This window comes from Melanostigma gelatinosum (assembly GCF_949748355.1).
Source record: "Melanostigma gelatinosum genome assembly, chromosome: 18".
NCBI classification, from domain to species: Eukaryota; Metazoa; Chordata; class Actinopteri; order Perciformes; family Zoarcidae; genus Melanostigma; species Melanostigma gelatinosum.
In genome coordinates this window covers 18,638,506-18,659,110 of record NC_136651.1, presented here as the reverse complement: position 1 = coordinate 18,659,110, position 20,605 = coordinate 18,638,506, and the positions used below count along the sequence as shown (strand labels likewise).

Sequence of the window (20,605 nt, the reverse complement as noted above, 5' to 3'; positions counted from 1 at the left end):
CATCACAACTCACACATATATTCTTTATGAAAGAGTAGATTCAATGTGTCCACGTTGACTTAATATATCAATTGATAAAACAATAATCAAACAATCCATTTTAACAGTTTATTTCACCACCTCATCAGAAAATGTATGTTTCGTCATATTGCACTGAAATAAATGGCCACATTTTTAAAGAAAAGAGTGAATGAATAAATTGAATCCAATTAATATCAATAGTGGTTTAAAAAGAATGGCCGAATGAATAAAAGAGAGAAATAATGAATGAGGTCATCCTGTCATTGGTCAGTTCATGGAGCTCTTTTGTCCATCAACAGTGGAAGAAGCTTTACGTTTAGTAGCCGGTGATTTCAAGTGAAACAAAAATGAATGACTGGATGAATTGAAAAAGGAATATATAATCAAACTAAATGTAATGTTGTATGTCAGAAATAATTTGACTTTCTATCAATGAATGAATGACGCTTCTATGAAGCCACATTCGTTGGGAAACTAATGGGAATGAATGAATGGTTCATTGGTTTGTATTGTTTTGTATAGTTTGCCGTCCCCTCTTCATGAATGACTCACCTGCCAACCTTTTCTTAAGTAGTAAATGAGCGGATGAATTATTTTCCACTCCTCCGATGAATGGGTTGTCACCATGTGGATCTGACTCCCCCTGCTAACTGCTCCCTCTCTTTCCTTGTCGTCCTCCTGCAGGTAAAACAGAGAGGAGCTCGTACTCGTACGGCAGAGAGTCCAACCCGCACTGCCACCAGGTCAGTCCCACTGCCACCGCCTTCTTTTAGAAAGGGTGTGGCGCTCAGTCGCTCTCCTCTGTCCTTGGACCTTTTGGGGGATTTGTTGAGGATGTTCGGTCTCAGGGACATTTCATTTTTGAGACTTAAATCTCTGAACCTACAATGCCTCATATGCCGTCATAAACAAGAAATAACTGACAGATTAACATAGGGAGTCAAAATTACAACTTGCATTTTTGTCATGTCTGTGTCCACCTTATGAATATAAGTTCAATATTCCACCTCCACCAGCAGAAGATCCTGGGGTTGATGAGTTGAGTTTTCGGGCCGAAAAACCAAAATGTTTAGCCGAAAGAGTCTGAAAGATGTTGCCAATTCATTGTGGGTTTGTGACAACAAATGTCATCCATTGCATTTGTCATGTCATGTCTTTCGCTTGTCTGCAGATATTGGTGCCTGCAACTTTTCTCGCGCCTTTAAATCATGCAGGTAGCAGCTCAACAGGTGTTTTGGTTATGTCATTATTTAGCTTCATATGCGTCAATCATCCTCTCCACGACGAAAAACAACAGCTGTCACATCTTTCTGTTCGATGTATTTTGATACCTTCCAGAGAGATTCCTAACTTAATCACACATTCCCAACTTCATAAAACTAATAATTATTCATTTTAACTTCAAGTCTAATTCCTTTTAAAAGGAATATTTGTCGTCGGCGGTGGCGCCAGGTGTTGAGAGGACTTTGGTAATAGCTGGGTTTTTGAATCTGCACTGTGATCTTGCCGCTCAGTTCTCATGGACCATATGCATCCATGAGAAGATGCAGGTTGATAATTAAGAGAATATGCAGATGTTGGTGTTTGATTCTGCCGGTGGAATATGAAACGGAGGGAGGCTTGATGGACAAGTTGAGTCTGATGTCATGGATTTATTTTTCTTCTCGTCTTGAACATCTAGTAATTAAAGCTTATCAAAGAAGTGCATTTCCGTGCTTATGAAAATCAAAGCTGCTGAAAAGATGCTGCTACATATACAGTGCTCGGTGTTTGGCTTTCACATCAGGGGAATTACATCGTGTTATTGAACTGCTCAATAATTCAGAGATACAAAGGTTTCTGCACAATACGCCTTACAAAGCAGCAGAATTGTTCAAACGTTTGATGTTACCTGTGTACACTACTTTGTGACAATTTGAATAGTGTGTGTGTATACAGCAAAAGATGTAGTGATTGATATATTTTCATATGAATGAAGATTTATATCAGTATAGTATAAACAGGGGTGAGATATCAATCTTCATTGAAAAATGACCTTAGAATCAGTATATTTGATATCGTGCCAATGCACATTCCAAGTCAAGTCACGTCACGGCTAAGTCATTTAAAAGTTTGCACCACTTTAGCAATCTTTATCTGCAACAACTTGCCGCAATACTTGTCGAATTGGGATCTGTTCACAATGCCGGATTGTTGGTGTGACTGGCCCAAGTTGAGATCTGGTCAGTTAATTCATGAAAGTACGAGGTTTGTCAGACTTCGTGATAATTGGGCCAAGCCGACGGCTACGGGGGTGCCGGGAATGAAAACGAGAGGCCGGTGCGACTCCGGCTGCGTTTAATCGTGTAGCGCGTCATTGGTGGAAGACAACCAACGCAAAGTCTGTCAAGCTCCACGACGTTCCGATCAAAAGACTGACGTGTCCGACTTTGTTTTTGTCTTCTTCCGTAACGACATGGTCTCTGGCGTTGACCCGTCTGAGCACAGAGCTCTAACTATACACGACTAAAAACATGGAGAGGTGAAAGAGGAACGCTATTTTGACTGTTTGACTATTACCTTTGTGTAAGGTGCATTATACCAACTTGTGTGACATCCCCCTCTGTACACACACACACACACACACATACATACGTATGCTAAACACACTCACCCTCTTCGTTCTTCTTAGTTCTTCTACTAACTTTACGTTTGTTAACAAAATGAGAATAACGTTTCAAACTGGATCCACTAGACTCTATCCACTAAACGAGTCCACTAGACTCTATGTCCGAATACAGAAGGAGAAGATGGAAAGTGGAGTGAAAGAAAGCGAAGGAAAGCAGCCCAGTGTTGCATTTGAAGGACTTGAAGTAGTTCTTTCCCGAGGTTAACAAGACGTTCCTGTCGTTTGGTTTTGATCTTTTCCTTTCTGTTACGAGGACTGGATTTGGCCCTGACAAACAGACACACGCACACACACACACACACAGTGAGAGAGAACATGCCGTACGCGTTTGTTCAGCAGCTTGTTCAGTTCAGCGTATTCGACCTCATGACCTCCATTTTTTAAGGCATTCACTCATACCTTATATATTTGTTGATCTCTGGATTTACTCAAATACTCCTGAGTTTGTCCATTTATTGAGTCACTGTTTTATGTTTGCTTGAGATTATTGAGATGAATCTATGAGGTGCACATATGTTCAATCATCCAAGCATTGATCTTTCTGATCACTCACTCCTTCGTTCATTTGTTGATTTATTCACTTGTATTCTTAAGGTGGCCTGTTCACTTATTCATTTATTGTGTTCAGGCATCTGTCAATTGGCCTATCTCAGCACCTGCTCATTCACTCATACGTTCATTTTCCCACTAGGTGGTTCGTTCATCCATCCATATATCCTTTCATGTATCGATTCAGACATTTTCAAGGAATCAAGGATAATTAGTTGGGTGATATGTTCATGTAATCATTTACAAAGCTCAGCCTGCTGTCTATCCGATCCCTCCATCTGAACACTCGCGTGTTTACACATTCATTCATTCATTTATTTAAATGTGTCATTTCACCAGTCCATCCAGCTGTCCATCACCAACTTGCTGATATTTTATTTTGAACCACTACTCACATCCAGCTGTGGCCTTTCGTGAGGCTACAACAAACTGTAGAGGACAAAAATATGAACTAAATCAAACATTACTGCCTCACTGGCCACTTTCCTACTGGGCTGCTGTCAAATTATCCGGTTACACAGTCTGAATGGCCCCTGATGGAAATTGTTTGGAAATGGCAGATAAATTTACATGCTGGGCTGAAGTCCAAAATCCTCTGGCTTCATCGCCGTCAGTGAAAGAAAAGCACTTAGAGGGGAGGATGAGCTTGCGCGCTAACAGCGGAAAGGTTTCCAATGACCCCAGTTTGTTCCACAACTCTGACCGAATTCAATACATTTGTACCATTGGTGTTTTGATGTGATTTAGGTTTTGGTTCCACATTTTGGCTCTTTTAGAAGGTTTAACTTTTGACTATGCACACCGTAACATTGATATTCTGCTCAGTCACAACCGCAAATCTGCAAATCTTCTCCAGCTGAGGTCCAAAACATTTAGCGTGATAATTTGGATTGAGCTTCCATTTCATATTCACTTGATCATTCGGTCGGACATTGTGTTGATCTTTTCGGATTTCCTGTTTGGGAGAATGGTTAGGTGTAGTGTGCCCTAACCAATCAGCTCTGACTGACCATGACTTCCAGTAGAAGTGGTTTCTCGGAGCAGTTGATATTTCCCACATTGATAGAAGAAATATGTCTACTTGAGAATTGTTGATTCACAAATATCTCTACCCATTCTTGCCCCCAACAAAAAAGCTACGTTTGGCTCAATTGTTTTAACAGCCTGGAAACAGCTGGTCACAACACCACACCTATTAAAATCACTGAAAGGATCTATGATGTGGGCAGTGATTCAAACCCTTTGACCTAAAGGTAGAGCGAAATGAAAAGACTGAAGATCACAAAAGTCATTATTTGCAATAATGCCGCATTTCTAGTGCATGGTTTGTCAGAGCTCTGCTCAACTTGGTTTGTATCGTCAAGCGGCGATATTTGACGAGTTGGGAGTGAAGATGTGTTGGTTAGAGCGATCGGCTGCCGATCGATCGGCTGCCGATCGGAACCTGACTGTATTTAGCTGATCGGCCCGCCGGCCAGTTTACAATTTACAATTTTCTGCTGGTCACATTTGTGTGCCGCAGTCGCAGTGAAACGACGGTACACAGCAGCACAGACATTGGTGCATAAGTGCGTGTGTCAGATCTTCCCCTCTGTGTGGTTCAAGTGTCTGTGCGTCCGTCTTCAGGATAAAAAAATGGATGGAAGGACAAGTCCAATCGCGCCGCCGGTTCTAGGGTGTTCCCGTCCAACAGAACAGGACACCTCAGTGATTATTTTCTGCACAACCGAGCCTTTTTACTTCAGCAGTCGATTTGTATTTGGTACAAACTGACTGCTTTGTTCCAGTGTAAACTGGAAAGCTGACTGGGTCTGACTGGTGATTCTCTCCTCGCTGTTAATGGGTGTTGGGGGCTGGGAAACGTGGCCCCCTGCCAAGGAACGAGCCCAACCCCCCAACAGCTCGCTCTGCTCCCCTAAAAACACCCAAACACCCTCCAAAAACCATCGTCTGATGGCTGAAGGTGGCATGAATACGCTCAACACGCCAGGGATGGAAAAGGACTCGGCCTGTTGTTTGAGTTCATGTGGCATGAAGAACAACAGAATTACATTTTTAAACTGTTGAACATACAACATGATACCTATTTTACTGTACTTCTTGTGCTGTTAATTATTCTTCAGTCTTACATTTTCACTCCCCATAATCTGTATATGTTGTAGCCGAATTACATGTTATGTCTTTTGCTTAAAACAGCAGTTTTATTTTTTTCTGGCCACTTCGAGGACTTCTGCTTCATGTTGGCTTAAAAGCTACATTTCAAAGATTTATTCTTCACCTCGGAAACAGCAGCTGACAAAACAATATCCCCTTCACGTCCACTTAGCTGCAGATGTGTGTTTGAGCATATGACATGATATTCATCAGCAGGTGTAGTTCAGCTGTCAGGATCCTCACCTCTCCTTTCCTGATGCTCTCTGGTCTTCCACAGTGACGGATGCTGCACAGAGGTTCACACTGTAATTGACATGACAGTTACTTTAAAGCTCGGTTGTCACACGTCATGAGCATTTTTACACCTGTCGGGGAGATACCGTTGGGTGTTTTACGAAGAACAATTGCAATTGGTAGTTTAAAACAAGCTATGTTTACGTTTTCCTGACAAGGAACCCCTGTGGTTGTGTAATTACAGACGGTCGGTCCTGAGGAGGACAAAGCTTGGCATTGTTGTAGCACCACAGAACCCTTTGAGTCTCTCTTGCCGTTAAAATTCCAGTTTTTTTCCCCCAAACCTTAACCAAGTGATTATATTAGATTATATTCGGGGATTTGTTTAACCTGCAAACAAACAGAAAAGTAAAAACAACTGTTTTTCATTGGCAAATTCACTTTCCAGAGTGTTGTCCTTGCAGTGGGGATGCTGCACAGAAGTAGCGAGAGGAAGGACAGGCTGGCATTCAGACGAAAGACAACCCTGCTTTAAAACAACAGTTCAGTTATCAGTTGTGTTGTTGTTTCAGGTACCGGTGAGACAAAGAAATACACCGGTACTGCTGCATGCAGCTCTGAACACATACATGTCTGAGCCTAGCGGCTAGAAACAAACGGCGCTAAAAGCGCTGACGATGGCAACAGTGCTGACAGAGCTAACAGTGCTAACAGTGCTAACCTGGTCTGGGGACGGCACTATCAGTGGCTACCGCTATATCAATCAAAATGATTTAGCTCGATCCTTCTGCAGGACAAACGTTTCACAAGCACAGTCTACATCGGATAGATAGATCCCATTCCTGCTCCCCAGAGGTTGAACCATTTGGACACAAATGACTCAGTTATCTTTTCCTTCAGCACCACCCACAGGGAAAAGTCGACAACATGTTTAGCTACGCTATCGGTAGTCATCAGTGTGTTGTTTGCTCTTCCCTCCCTTTATGGGGCTTTCTGTGGATTCACGGCTGCTGAGAGTCGTCACATGAACAGCAGCAGAAACACCCTCATGGGCAGTATAATATACAGCCAGTACACACACACACACACACACACACACACACACACACACTTACGCTCGTACTGTGTGGGATGGGAGAAGATGATCCTGTTTTTCATCATCTCCCTCCGTCCCTCAAATGTTCTCTTCTCTCTCACTCTGTCGTTCATTCACGCAAAAGCCACTGCTCTGGCTGCACACACACACACACACACACTCTCTCAGCCACACCAAAGCGTGCCTGTCATCCAGTTATCGCCTCACAGATCAGTCGGTTAGTCGTGGGCCGGCAGCTACAGCTGAGGCAGCAACAGTCTGGATGTGAGGTTCTGGTGGAATGCATGAAAAAAAAGCCTTTAGCCCATCTCTCACACACGCACATACACACACACACACACTCACACACACACACACTCACACACACTCCACACCATCACACATCAGTCAGTAGAAAGTGCTGAAGGCTGCGTTTTGAAGCTTTCTGAGAGGAGCTCAGAAGCTGCATTTACCTATTAAAGAAGGAGCACACACACACGCATGCACGCACACACACACACACACACACACACACACATATATATATCAAAGAGCATGTACATAGATGTGTACAGCTTTCCATAACCGTACATTAACTCTCTCGCAAACACGTTTTTTGCTCCTGTCACATTTGACTCTCTGTGGCCTCGTTTCTCAAAGGCTAGAAGTGAAAAATGTGTTTTATAATACAGTAACCATGCCGTAAAACCTAAAATAGAAAAAAAATGCAAGTTGAATTCCTTTAACAAACAATTAAGTCTAAATATACAACATTTCTCCAAGTGTTACCAATGTTGGAAAGAAAAGGAGAGTCTCCGTGCTCTACACATTCTACAGCCTCTGCTCTCCTCGATGCTCTGTGTTCAGCAGCCTGCAGTTCAGTCCAAGTTTCACCAAACAATGGTTCATCTTAGGTAGAAAAGTAACCGTGAGAAGGAAAATAAAGACAACTCAACATTTTGGTCTCTGGCGACTCAATCACGGCTTCAGTAGCACTGAGGAGCGCAGAATATAATGTTTTTCACAGGATCTGGTTCAAGCAAAAGGTTTATTCGGGGCGATATTTTAAATGAGACATGTAGAATAAAATGTTTGTGATGAAATATCACAATTTTAAGCTTTGTTTTGACAGATTGTTTTATAAAGATAAACATTTTACAATAATGACGGTTCCCCCAACATCTACAGATGTGATAAACGGTGCAGTTTTAGGGATTATTAAAAGAAAACATACTTTCCATCCCGCAGGGGAGTTTTAGGGTTAACAATATAGACATTTCAAAATATGAATCATAGATGTAGTATATGTCATATCAGTAAATTGTTAGTAATTCTCTGCCGCTCCACTCTGCGTTAGCCACACCTGCACTGCTGAAACAGTGGCAGGTGTGTCATCCAACTTCCTGTTCACTCCTCGTGCGTCCTCAACGAGCTGGTCCTTAAACACTCTGAGGGCTCTCCAAACACACTGACCTCTGACCTCCACGCCTCTCTGATGGGTCAAGAGACTGCGGCGGGAGCGAGTCCTCTGGTTATTACTCTCCCCGTCTGTCTTCATCTCTATTTCTCGTCTGCTCGGCCAGGCGTAGCCAGAGGAGATTATGTGTCCGGTCGTGTGTGTGCGTCTCTTTCCACAGCTAATCTCACATGCTGATGCCCATCAGGCTCATATAACAATAACAACAATAACAATGATAATGATGACAATGTTAATTATTATAATAATAATTATTATTATTATTAGAAAAATAACAATAGCTATAACAATTACAATCATAAGAAGAATACATATAATGCTAATAATTAATAATAATAATATTTTTAATTCGATTATTTCCAAAAAACAACTTATTTTTTACTGTTTGGTGATATTTCTCTCAGTGAAACTTGCCTACCAACAGAGCAGAACAGGCCTTTTACGAGTATGTTCGGGTCCATTGTGCTCATGTTGAAATCTCACAAATACAAACCTTCTCGTGAACAGGTGGTATTCATCAGCCCCAAACGAGCGACTTGCATGAGGCCTTCCTCCTTTCCTCGATGACTCCCTTTGAGGTGTTCACACCACATTTGTGAAATAAATCATGTGTCATGTGGAGTTTAATTTCTCTGTTTCGTTTCACTCCATCTCTCTCTCTCTCTCTCTCTCACGATGCTGTTTCCACAGATCTGTGGAATGTGTCTGTATGGAGGCAAGGCATTACTGTGTGTGTGTGTGTGTGTGTGTGTGTGTGTGTGTGTGTGGGTGTGTGTGGGTGTGTGTGTGTGTGTGTGTGGGCCTTGCAGTGGAATCTGGTTACCGAGGGTTGTGTGCTTGCGCGTTCATCATCACTTCATTCCGTCTGTCCTCCGAGCCCGTCCCCATTGGCTGTTTTCTGACCAATGGCGCGGCAGCAGGAAGTACAAGCCCCCAACAGCTGGTCTGAAGTCCAGGAAGAAAAAAGAAAAGAAAAAACAAGGGCAAGTCAAAGACTGTTTACATGGAAGGAAATATAAATGAAACCGCAGTTTGTCCTCCCCGGCCATATCTTCATCACAGCGTTGTATCGGCCATATTATATGAATGCCCACTCTGGGATCATTAAAGGCTTCTCTTATCCATCCATCTCTCCATCATAAATAACTCTCCTCTTACATCCACTTTTTGCAACTCTGTGTGCGGTGAGATGTTCCTCTCACAGCTGCTCTCCAGCTCTGAACACACACACTCTCACACACACACACACACACACACACACACACACACACACACACACACACACACACACACACTGATCCAGCTGCTCGTCGCTCTCAGGAGACTCTCAGCCGTCGTTTAGTCTCATTTGCCGGCCGAACAGATCAACACTATTTTATATGCCATTTTATTTGACTATCCATCACAAACACACCACACTGCCGGGCTCACGCGTGCCGCTTACGCGTTGACGCATCAGCTCTGACAGCTGACAGATTGTGCGTGCTATCAGTTATATGCACGGGACCACCCGGCGCTGTCGTGACGTGATGGAGCTGCTGGGTTCCTTTGGTTATAGTTGTAGGGAAATATCCACGACATCGATCACACAGTTTTGGCACCTCAAAGGATCTGATAATGTCATTTTCAAGTCAAATGAAATGATTGCAGGACAATCATAAAGACTTTGTGTTTAGGCTCATTATTAATGGCCATGGCTACGCTCATCTCAGTCCTGGGCATTAGCAGTAAAGATCAATCTCCAACATTTAAATATGTCATGTAGGAGCAAAACATCCATGAGTGCCATGAAAACATGAATGATTTCTAGTGAAGATCAAGTTGACGAACGACTAATCCGATTGTCATGTGTATAATTTGCTGGGTAAGAATGATTGCAATGTACATCGTTGCAAATATGAATGCAATGAATATCTACGTTAACGCTTTTAGTCAGAGCCAGTGAGCAGAGTGCACCATGAGGTTGATATTTGTGTCTTTTAATGCTGAAGGATTTGCATGTTCTCCACAGGATGAGCTGTAATAACGTGATCCCCTGACTTTTCATTTTGCGCGGTCATTAGTCATAGTTTTAATTTGTCCAATACTTTGGTTTATAACCAAATACCATATGATAAGAATTATTTGCTTGACCATTTCGCTTTTTTGTGGCTTTCTTACAGATGGGTTTTTCATTCATTTCATACCATGTTTTTTAATTCAAATGAATAAACGAAAGAATTATCATTGTAAAAATGTTTGAGACCCCCCACATAACTACAGATTGAACCCATCTTAACGTTTTCATTGTGAGAACGCACAACAGGCGATTCAGTCACGACGCACAACCACATACTGAATGTTTGTACGAAATAATTCTAGAGTGGCAACTCCAGTTGCTGATTCTGACTCGCAGAAAGCTGTGCTAACTGCTAACGTGACCTATCACGTGGCGATCACAGCTGATGAAAGAGGGCAAAGTCATGTCATCCACGATTTTACTGTTTTCGTCCCCGTCAACGTCAGCTTGGCTCATTAGCACATCAGCATTCTAGCACGGTAGCTAACGTTGCATCCGGTTAGTGGACTGCATTACATTACATTACAGTCATTTAGCAGAGTAGCCAGTCAGCTGGCTCTTTGTGGCATCAACCTGAGTGACTTACCGCTCTCCGACGGACTGCATGCTCTTTCCATTAGCCGGCAGATTTCTTTCTTTCTTTCTTTCTTTTTGTTGCAAAGTCTGACCTTCTGTCCAGGTTTCAAGTGACTCCATAGAGATTTATGTAAAGTTTTGAAGGCAGCACTCTCCACGTTAGGACATTGCTAGTCCGATCTCAGGATTTGAAAACATGTGCCATTACAGCCACACCGCCTTTTAACTTGGAAAAACAAGGCGTTGAGACAAATGCCTTTGCTTTTGTCTGGAGTCACTCGGTTGTGAAAAGGTATCGGATCGATTCGTGCAGCAGTTGACTCAGTGTTTGTTTTAACAAGTTGCCATCGGTCTCGGCCATCGTGGAGTTAAACCAGGGAGCTACACTCTATCTCTTCGAGAGAAGTTAACCCTCTCCCCTCTCTGATGTGTCTAACATCAAACAGCATGCTGCCTGTCACACACACACACACACACACACAGAGAAACACACAGAAACTGCGAGTGAAGAAAAACAGCTGGTAACAGACACAGAACAGAACTGAGCTGTCAGGCCTACACTACAGAGCTGACACACACACACACACACACACACACACACACACACACACACACACACACACACACACACACACACACATACACTTACGTAGAAGTAAACCGGTCTTGATCCATGAGATGTGGGGAAAGCGAGCTGATGTTTTTCATGTGTGCCTCCTTCATCAGAGCTCAGTTCTGCAGGACTTCTTATCTGTGACAGATGAAGCAACAACTTCCTGGATCCCACAGGCCTTGAACCACCTTTAAATAAGAAATATATGCAACCTAGGCCTTTTATACATGTTTTCTTTTACCCATATTCCCGACATGCTCACAACAGGATCTATCTGTGGAATACCCTGAGTAACTGGGTCATGATTTCTGGAAGGAGACGTTGCTGTTGTGTTTTTCAAATGCAGTTGTTTGGCGCTTTGAGCTCCAAAAACTGAGACCAGACATTTTCTCATGGACTTCTATACAAGGAAGGACTTGTTATTACAACCAGAGGAGTTGCTCCCTGATTGCCATGAGAAAGAATGCAAGTTCAAGGCACTTCGGCTCCACCTTTCAGAACCGGAGGTTGCTGTCTGGTCACTTCTGGCTTTAAAACTGCAATGTCTGCTTTTGTTTCGGCCTCCTGGAGGCAGCAGAATACCTTTCAAGTTTAGATGGCAATAGTTTGCTTATTTATAGATACCGCAAGGAACTTTCTTTTTTTTTTGTTGATTTTGGCGACCCCTGCAAAAGACATAATCATTAGTCAAAAGTTCCCCACAGTAACTTTAAACACCCAGCAGTTACATACAGCAGCATAGTCCTTTGGAGTTCCTCTCTTTTAGCTCTGTTTTTGGTCTCCACCACCTCCTGAGGGAAACGTCTGTCTCTTTCGCTGCTCAATGCTCCAAATGTCCACCAGCGCTGCTCAGAAATATGAACGTCCATTCTGTAAATCTTTATTTCTACACTCCGCGTGTGTTTGTTCCTGGTTGTAATGACTAAAATGTCTCCACAAACTACAAAGTGAAGGCAGCTGGGACGAAGGCATGATGAGAGCGATCAGTTCAAGATGGCACCGCAGGGAAGCCTATTTCTCATTCTCTTTTCATCTCGCTTTTCATCTCCAAATATAAATCTGTCTCTCCATCTATCATTCATTCACTTCCTGTCTCCTCCCCATTCTTTCCTGATTATCCCCCCTTCTCTTCTTCCTCTCTACCTTTTCTCTCCCTTCTTCTCTCCCTTTCCTCACAATGCCTCTGCTTCAACCTCTTGTTTTCCATTTCCCTTGTTCTCTCTCTCTCTCTTATTCTTTTCTTTTTCACTCTCCCTCCTCCTTTTCATCTTCACTCTTACCCTCTTTCCTTTCCCTCTTACTTGATTCCTGTTTTCTACTTCCGTCCTTTCTACCTTTCCCTCTTTTTTGCCCTCTTCTGTCTCTTTCCTTTCCTCCCTGTTTTTCCCTTTATGTGTCTCTACCTCCCTCCTTCACTCTCCCCCTCGTCCCCTCGTTTGTACTTCTCTCCTCTGTTTTTCTTCTGTCCGTCTTACCTTTCCTTGGGGTTAGGTTAAGGGGTTACCCTCAACCAGTCAATTCTTCCTTCCCTCACTTATTTCCCTGCTTCCTTCCCTTCCTCTCGCAGTTATACCTCATCCTCCTTTCACTTTCATTCCCTCATCCCTTTTCTCTTTTGACCTCCTCCTCTCCCTATTATCTTTGTTTCTTCTTCTCAACTTTCATCCTTTCTTCTTCCCCTTCAACAATCCCTGAACCTTTCCCTCCCTCCTGCTCTTCCTTCATCTTTCAGTCCCCGTCATCTGTCCTTTTGCCCCCTTCTTCTCTTATTTCCTTAATAACCACCCTACTTCCATAACCTCTGATTCACTTCCTACATTTCTTTTTGTCCTCTTTTACCACCTACTGTCTCTTTCTTTATCTATTTTCTTCACTCCATTCTCCCCTCTCATTTCCTCCCTTCCTACCGTTGTGTATTTCTTCCCTGTGATCCACCGTGTCTCCCCCTCATCTTTCACCCCCCCCCCCCCCTCTTTCTAATTGCGTGCAGGAAGCTGCCAGATATTGTGAGGTGTAATGTGCTGTCTGATTCCTCTCTTAGTGTTCTTAAATGATCGCTATTTATTTGTCAAGCCAAGCGTTGAACGCTAATTAAGGAGGAATGCTTTGAACTGCTTCGGGTGTGTGTATGTGTGTTTGAGTGAAGTGTGTGTTATAGTGTGTGTGTGTGTGTGTGTGTGTGGAGCGGTTAGAAGACAGAGGAAGTTGTCATTGGCAAGTCGATCCCTCGTCGCTTCGAATGCTACTGCAGGCAGATATGTTTGTGTGTGTGTGTGTGTGTGTTTGCTGTTATCTGTCCCTGAGGTTTTTTTCTTGCGCTGACATCATTCTAAACACACACAAATACACACACACACAAACAGCAGCTGGTGTTTCAGAGACTCCGATGTGCTGATGTTATTGGCCGCTGTGTCTGTGTTGGTGTTGTCGTGGCGGATCTGTGACCTGATTGGCTGACTCAGACTTTAACTTTTCATAATCGGCTCAGTCTTTACCCTGGATGTCATCGGTTGTTTGAACATCCTTTGTTGACAACGTAATGCTAATTGACCCTTCCTACATCCCGCCCCTTTTCGCTCTGTGCTCCAATAACAGTTGTGCAAACTTGGAACTTGGCAGGAAGTCGGTCAACTTTCCCTCAGATATTAGATTATACTCAGATATGTTACATCTGTTCAAGGGTAACGTTGCTGAGGAAGTCACATTACATTAGTGTCACAGTCTTCACGGACACATTGCCTTGTATGTAGTCATTTTGTAATGATGTTACTGCTCCCTGTGGAAAACAGTAGTAGTGTTTCCTGGCACCAGAGTCCCTTTATTAGACCTTTAATTGTACTGCAGCAGGCTCTGACAGTCAGCCCGCCTTAAATCCTGGTTCTGGTTCGCCTCCCTTCCCTGTTGCGGGCCGAGCAGTACGTCCTGGGAGACTATACTAGCAATACGCCCAGGCGAAGCAGCGAGGCGAAGCTCTGCTCCTGGCTGGAGGAGGAGCCAATTTTCACTGGAGAGGGAACCGAACCTTTATCCTTGGCAGTGCTAGTGCCTTGCTCAAGGGGACTGACCCTGTAACTGTAGCAGTGATACATCTTTAATTCAGGGTTTCTTGTCAAAATGTTTGGTTTGTTTGGTATTTTCTAGTAAGTAGTGATAGATGTTAGACTTGCCATAAGGAGTCACTCCTTCTCAGCCGTCACCATGAAGCAGTCAACCACGGACATGAAGAAACCTCAGTATCTGACCACGCTCACCGATAATGTTGTGTTTCAGGGTCACTGTTATGTTTTCCCATCTTTACATTTTCCGTTTTTACACTGTATTAAGATTTAGTTGCCAATCAAATACACATTTATTTTCTTTGTCACAAGCAACCGGGAAGTGTCCCTTAAAGACCGTTGTACTGTCGCACCAGTGACTCAAAAGCTCTTTTTCAATGGAGTGCTGGTCAAGATGAGCATCAAGCATTTCACACGAAGGAACGAAATGACTTCAAACAAAACAGGTGAAAAATACAGTACACAATGATTGATTCAATGGTTGCACCATAGTGCAACACAGTAAATGATTAAATTGATGTGTGAGATGTAACCCTCCATGTGTATAATATCTGATGTGTGACTTGCGGTTACAGTGATTTGGCTCCGTGAGTCCAGTTTTATTCGTTCGTCTCTGCTGGTTCCTTTCTGTTTCTGTTAGCAGCCTCAGGGCCTCGCTCCCTCAGGAGTGTGTGTGAGTGTGTGTGCAGAAATGTGTACACATATGTGTGTGTGTCAGCTGGAGCGAAGCTGGCGTACAGGTGCGCCGCTGCCTCGCCAGCATTTCCTGGTAATTAATGACTTCTTCCTGTCCTCTCTCTCTTTCTCTCTCTCTCGCTCTCTCTCTCTCTCTCTCTCTCTCTCTCTCTCTCTCTCTCGCTGTCTCTCTCTCTCTCTTTCTCTCTCTCCCTCTCTCTGTCTCTCTCTCTCTTTCTCTCTCTCTCTCTCTCTCTCTCTCGCTGTCTCTCTCTCTCTCTTTGTGTCTCTCATAGTCGCGATGGTGGAAATTGATGACATCTGAGTATTTATTTTTTTTAGTCGGGGACAGAGGGTTGAGGTATAAATTGAGGAGTGGGAAAACGAGGGAGGGGGCAGTAAAACAATCATGTTCTGTTGATAAGAAATGTCTCTTTCTTTGATTTAAAAGTGGAATCCTGGAAGGACAGTAAAGTGACGTGATACCAAAGATATCACTCTCACGTCATGTGTGTTGAAGGGGTTTGGATCTTTTGAAGTGGGGTTGTATGAGGTTCTTATCCACAGTCAGTGTGTTATGACCTACAGATGGAGGCCGGCCCGCCTCCGGCTTGGAGAAGCACACAGGAGTTACCGCACGGTGTTTTAGACACCGAAAAGAAAAGCCCCACCAAAAAGTTCCATATCAGTTACAGTATTTCTCAATTGCTAAAACACTAAAACCCATTGGCTGAACAAAGTTCTCAGTTGCCTGAACTCATTTAGCTAATTGTGCAGTCTGTTGTCAATACCTTAAACTATTTCACATGGTAAAACACAATTTGCAGATCTCACTTCGACTTTTCAGCAAAACTCTAAACACATTCTCAGTCTCAAAACACATTCTGCACTCTAATGCACATGTCATCCATCCTGGTAAACACAAGTGGCAACAATCAAATAGAAATAGAGAACACATGTCATTGATTAAACACAATCACTCAAAATTGATTTCACTTGTATCAAATGATGTGACACAACCAATATTAGCCAGTTTAGAGAGCAAACAGGTGGTTGAAGGTGATGTCGACGAAGTGCTCTGGCCTGACCCAGCCCAAAGACAAGAGGAAGCACATTGATCATATGTTGACTCCTTTGATTTTTGTCCCTTTTACTGTAGTATTGTATGCTGTAGTAGGCCTACAGTGCATTGTAGGCTGTATAATGTACAATACGTAAACAAATTGTATGGCCTTGAACATGGTGCTTTCTATTTGTTACAGTAACAGCACTGACTGCTCAATAGATTTTGACTGGCTGCAGGTTCATATCAACAAAGAACAAGAATTACAGTACCACAGAGACAAAGGACACGTTTGTGAGATGTAGGGTACAGTACTGTAAAAATAGGGGTACAAGGAGGCGGAAGAACAAAAGAAATTGCAAAGAGCAAAGCACAGTAGTCATTTCTGATCAATTTTGAGCAACTGTAATAGAACATGTTTTCGTTCATATGAAATTTGTTTTGAGATTAAAAATCTACTTCTCCCTGAGAACTATATGTTTTGAACAATGTGTTTTCTATTTATTGGTGTATTGTTTACTGACTGCTTGATAGTGTATATTATTTGGATCACTTTGTTTATGATTTGAGAGCAGTGTTTGATTTTGAGCACAGGTAAAACTGTTTTGAGGCGAAAGTTTCATTTTGCAAGAGGATTCAGAGGTTTTGTAAATAGTGCTTGAAGATGAGGTTTTGTGTTTACAGTTTTGAGAGAATGGGCGACCGTTTCAAGAAATGTGTCTTAGCAATCGAGAAAAACTGTAAAGTGTATGCTATATTTACAATACATCCTCCTGTGTACTTTGCCATGAGACAGCCCTTTCCGATTGGGAACTGAAGCCACCAAAACTGTAATTTAACTCGCAGAACACGGGACAGGGAGGTTGCTGGTCTACACCTTGCAATGGAGTCTGGTAGCTTTGCTGAGAGCATAGAAAATGTGGAAGTTTGAGTCTGTTCCACAGCGAGGAGGCCAGAGCACGTGTCCGGCTGCTTTTTACAGTCGACACGCTGCAATAACAAATCTACCAACACTGGTTTACAATTAAAATGAATTTAATCCCACTGATGCAAGTACATTATTTACAGTGAAGTACACTATTACATGAAATATTAAATCAATAAAACGTTTGCAAAAAACTCAACTCAGCTCCTCAGGTATAAAACCCGTCCGTCCTCTGAGAGCCATCACGTGAGAGAGAAAAAGACTTGAAATGAAACCACCCACATCCGTTCGAAACACCTCCTCTTCCGTTTATCCCGATTCCTATTGGCTAACTCCCAGGAGTGTATTCGCCTGTCTGCCTTTCTGTCCCTGAGTTTACTAACACATTCAATGACTGTCAGTTATTGTTTAATCCCTCTATGATAATCCTTCAGGATAAACGTTAAACTTCTGCAACTTTGGCAAAAGCTTCATGTCTCAAATTCTACTTCTAGCTGCTTATCCTAAAACACTTTATGTTTATCTTAATTATGCATTTCCAAAACCCTTATGATTATGACTAATTATGAATTCTTAATTATGAATTATTAAACACTTATCATAGCTACCAAACACAGTTCTATGCTCAAATTTCTTACAAAAACCACTTCAGTTCCCCCGTCGGAAACATAGACTGTATAGCTGTCCCATGGCAAGGTAAGCCGGCCAAAATATTCCAAATATGGTTCAACTTTTGCTGCCTCCCCCGTCCACAGCAGTACGTTGCTTTTCCCTTCAAACTGGCGTATGGATGATTACCTCAAATACAACTTCACAATAAAAAGACCCGAACTATCACTTGAAGTAGAAAGCTAGAGTCAGGATGTGGTTAGCCTAGCTTAGCATAAAGACTGGCAGCGTGTATGGAGAAAGCTAGCCTTGCTCTGTCCAAAGCTGAAAAAAATACGCAGACCAACATCTCTCAAGCTTACCAAATTCCCATTTTATATTTCGCTTGTTTGGACAAAGAGGAATGTAAAAAAGAAAGTCAACCTGTCGTTACATCCATTCGTCCTAAAAACATTTTATTTTGTTATTTTCAAGTCTGTCTCCCTTCTGATTGCTGTTCCATCTATTTTTGTCATTTGTTGCTCTTTCTCTCCGACCCCGTCTTCTTCAGACTTCCTGTTCTCTTTTTTCTGTTTCTCTTTCTGCTTCTTTATACCCCTCTCTCTCTCTCTCTCTCTCTCTCTCTCTCTCTCTCTCTCTCTCTCTCTCTCTCTCTCTCTCTCCCTCTCCCTCCCTGGTAATCTATCTTAGTTAATATCATCTCTGTGAGCAGCTGGGTACCGAAGCCCAGTCAGCTCTGTGAGAAACAGACCTCTGTGTGTGTGTGTGTGTGTGCGTGTGCGTGTGTGTGTATATGTGTGTGTGTGTGTGTGTGTGTGTGTGTGTATGTATGTGAGAGAGAGAGAGATGAACAGCATCAGAGAGAGACAGAGAGAAGTAAAACAGAAGCAAGCGGGGAGGAGCGAACCCACAACAGTGTGTGGATGGAAACATATATCTACGAAGATACATAATTATCCTTGTGGAGATACGCAGAGCAGGCAGTCATGGTCACTGTAGGTCGCCGAAGAGTCGGCAAATGCATCTCTCGGACCAGCTGATTGGCCGAACACATTCCCGGTCCCCTGAGGAGAAACCCGAACGACTCTGGGGATCCCTTGCCTTTTTTTCTTGGGAATGTCTCTAACTGAGTGAAATGACACAAGTATATAAGTGGCATCCACGCTAAGAGCTGGTTGAATTCCCTAGATGCTGAGGAAAGGTGCTTCAATGATTCCTTTCTCGTCTCCTTTAGCGTAGGCAACACCGGACCATCCTTTACCAAAACAAAAGGAGATAATGACACAATTCCTCGCGACAGCACCCACGTCGCAGCTTCGTGCGTCGGAGTGCAGTCGGACCGTTTGAACACCGCGGACGTCTTTTTCCTAAAACCTATAAGTGAAGATTCTCCCTCACGTCCTTCCTTGACCTCATGACGTTTCCTTCGGGTTAAAAAAATAAGGAGTCAAATATGTGATCATTTACCAGACAGGGGGGATCCATTGCATTTTGGGAAATGTAGGAGCCAGTGTTTTCGGAGCTTCACCCATAAAGGTCAGGATAGCTGGGCCTCTGCTGCTTTTTTTTACCAATCTTTCTCCCGCTGGTCATCCAACTTCATGCAAGTGAAACACTTAATTGCTAGAATACTCCTTTAACACAATCTAACTGTCTATTCAATCTTGGTATCCGTATAACAAAATTGTATTGTGCAGATAAGTGTGTAATGAAATGCGATTGGCGAGAGACGACGAGACAAGCAGGTAAAGAGAGATGGATAGAGAGAGAGAGAGAGAGAGAGAGAGAGAGAGAGAGAGAGAGAGAGAGAGGGAGGGAGAGAGAGAGAGAGAGGGAGGGAGAGAGAGAGAGGGAGGGAGGGAGAGAGAGGGAGGGAGAGAGAGAGAGAGAGAGAGAGGGAGAGAGAGACGGACGGGTATTTTGCCTCTCCTCCAGCCTCGTCTGGTTGCCGGGGTGACCGGTCTGGCCCGGTCTGGCATCGATGCTCGAGTGCGAGAAGAAAAAAAAAAAGAAAGGAAAAGCACCACAATCAATGAGACCTTTTTTGTTTTAGTGGGAACCCCCTTTTACCCCCAACGACACACACACGGACAGAGGAACAGGATGACTGGATCAGTGTGTGACTGTGTGTGTGTGTGTGTGTGTGTGTGTGTGTGTGTGTGCCTTTTGTGTCTGACTCCCTCTCCATCTCTTTGTGTGTGTGTGTGTGTGTGTGACTGACTTTATTTAAGACAAGGGCCCTTTTGTTTTAAGCCGGAGAATGGCTCTGAGGCCGAGGCTGGCCCTGTAATTGGCCTACTTAGGCCCTGCTTAGCATGAGAAAAGCCTTTACTTGGCCCAGCAGTGCCAAGCTAACTCTTGTTTTCAGAGGACGGACGCGACTGATCAGAATTCAGATTAGCCTCCGAAAAACATCCATCCATACCACCCCCATCCCCCCCTGCAAGTGCACTATCCCCCTTTGCTTTAAACACAGTGCTCGCTAATTACTTAACGAGAAAGCTGGGAAAAAAGTCGACTCTTTAACGGAGTAGTGGTGGAGTCTATTTAAGGGAGGGGGGGTGGGGTTTGCAGGCTCTTTTTCACCTCTTCCCTTCTTGCTAAAAAAGAGAGAAAAAAGCCTCTCCATCCTTCACTGTGTCTTTTATTCTCGCGCTCTCTTCCCTTTTTTCGAATCAGCCCAGACGCCACTTGTTGCCGCCGAATCATTGAACTTAATTAGCGGGAACAATGTGTGAGCTGAGCGGTTTGCTAAGTTCGAGCCGTAAACAGAGTCACAGAGTTAGAGGAGGGAAGAGGCAGCAGGGAGGAGAAGTAAAGACTCTGAGCCGCGGAGGAGCCACCAAGTGAA

General features: G+C 43.3%; 1 protein-coding gene across 1 annotated transcript in view; it reads left to right on the top strand.

Moving 5' to 3' along the window:
- The first annotated feature begins 733 nt into the window (after positions 1-733).
- Positions 734-20,605, top strand: part of tcf4 (transcription factor 4) — a 111,215-nt gene continuing 91,343 nt past the window's right edge. The window contains exon 1 of the mRNA XM_079289556.1: positions 734-764. The gene's annotated coding sequence lies outside the window, so the exon portion shown is untranslated. The remainder of the gene's footprint in view (positions 765-20,605) is intronic.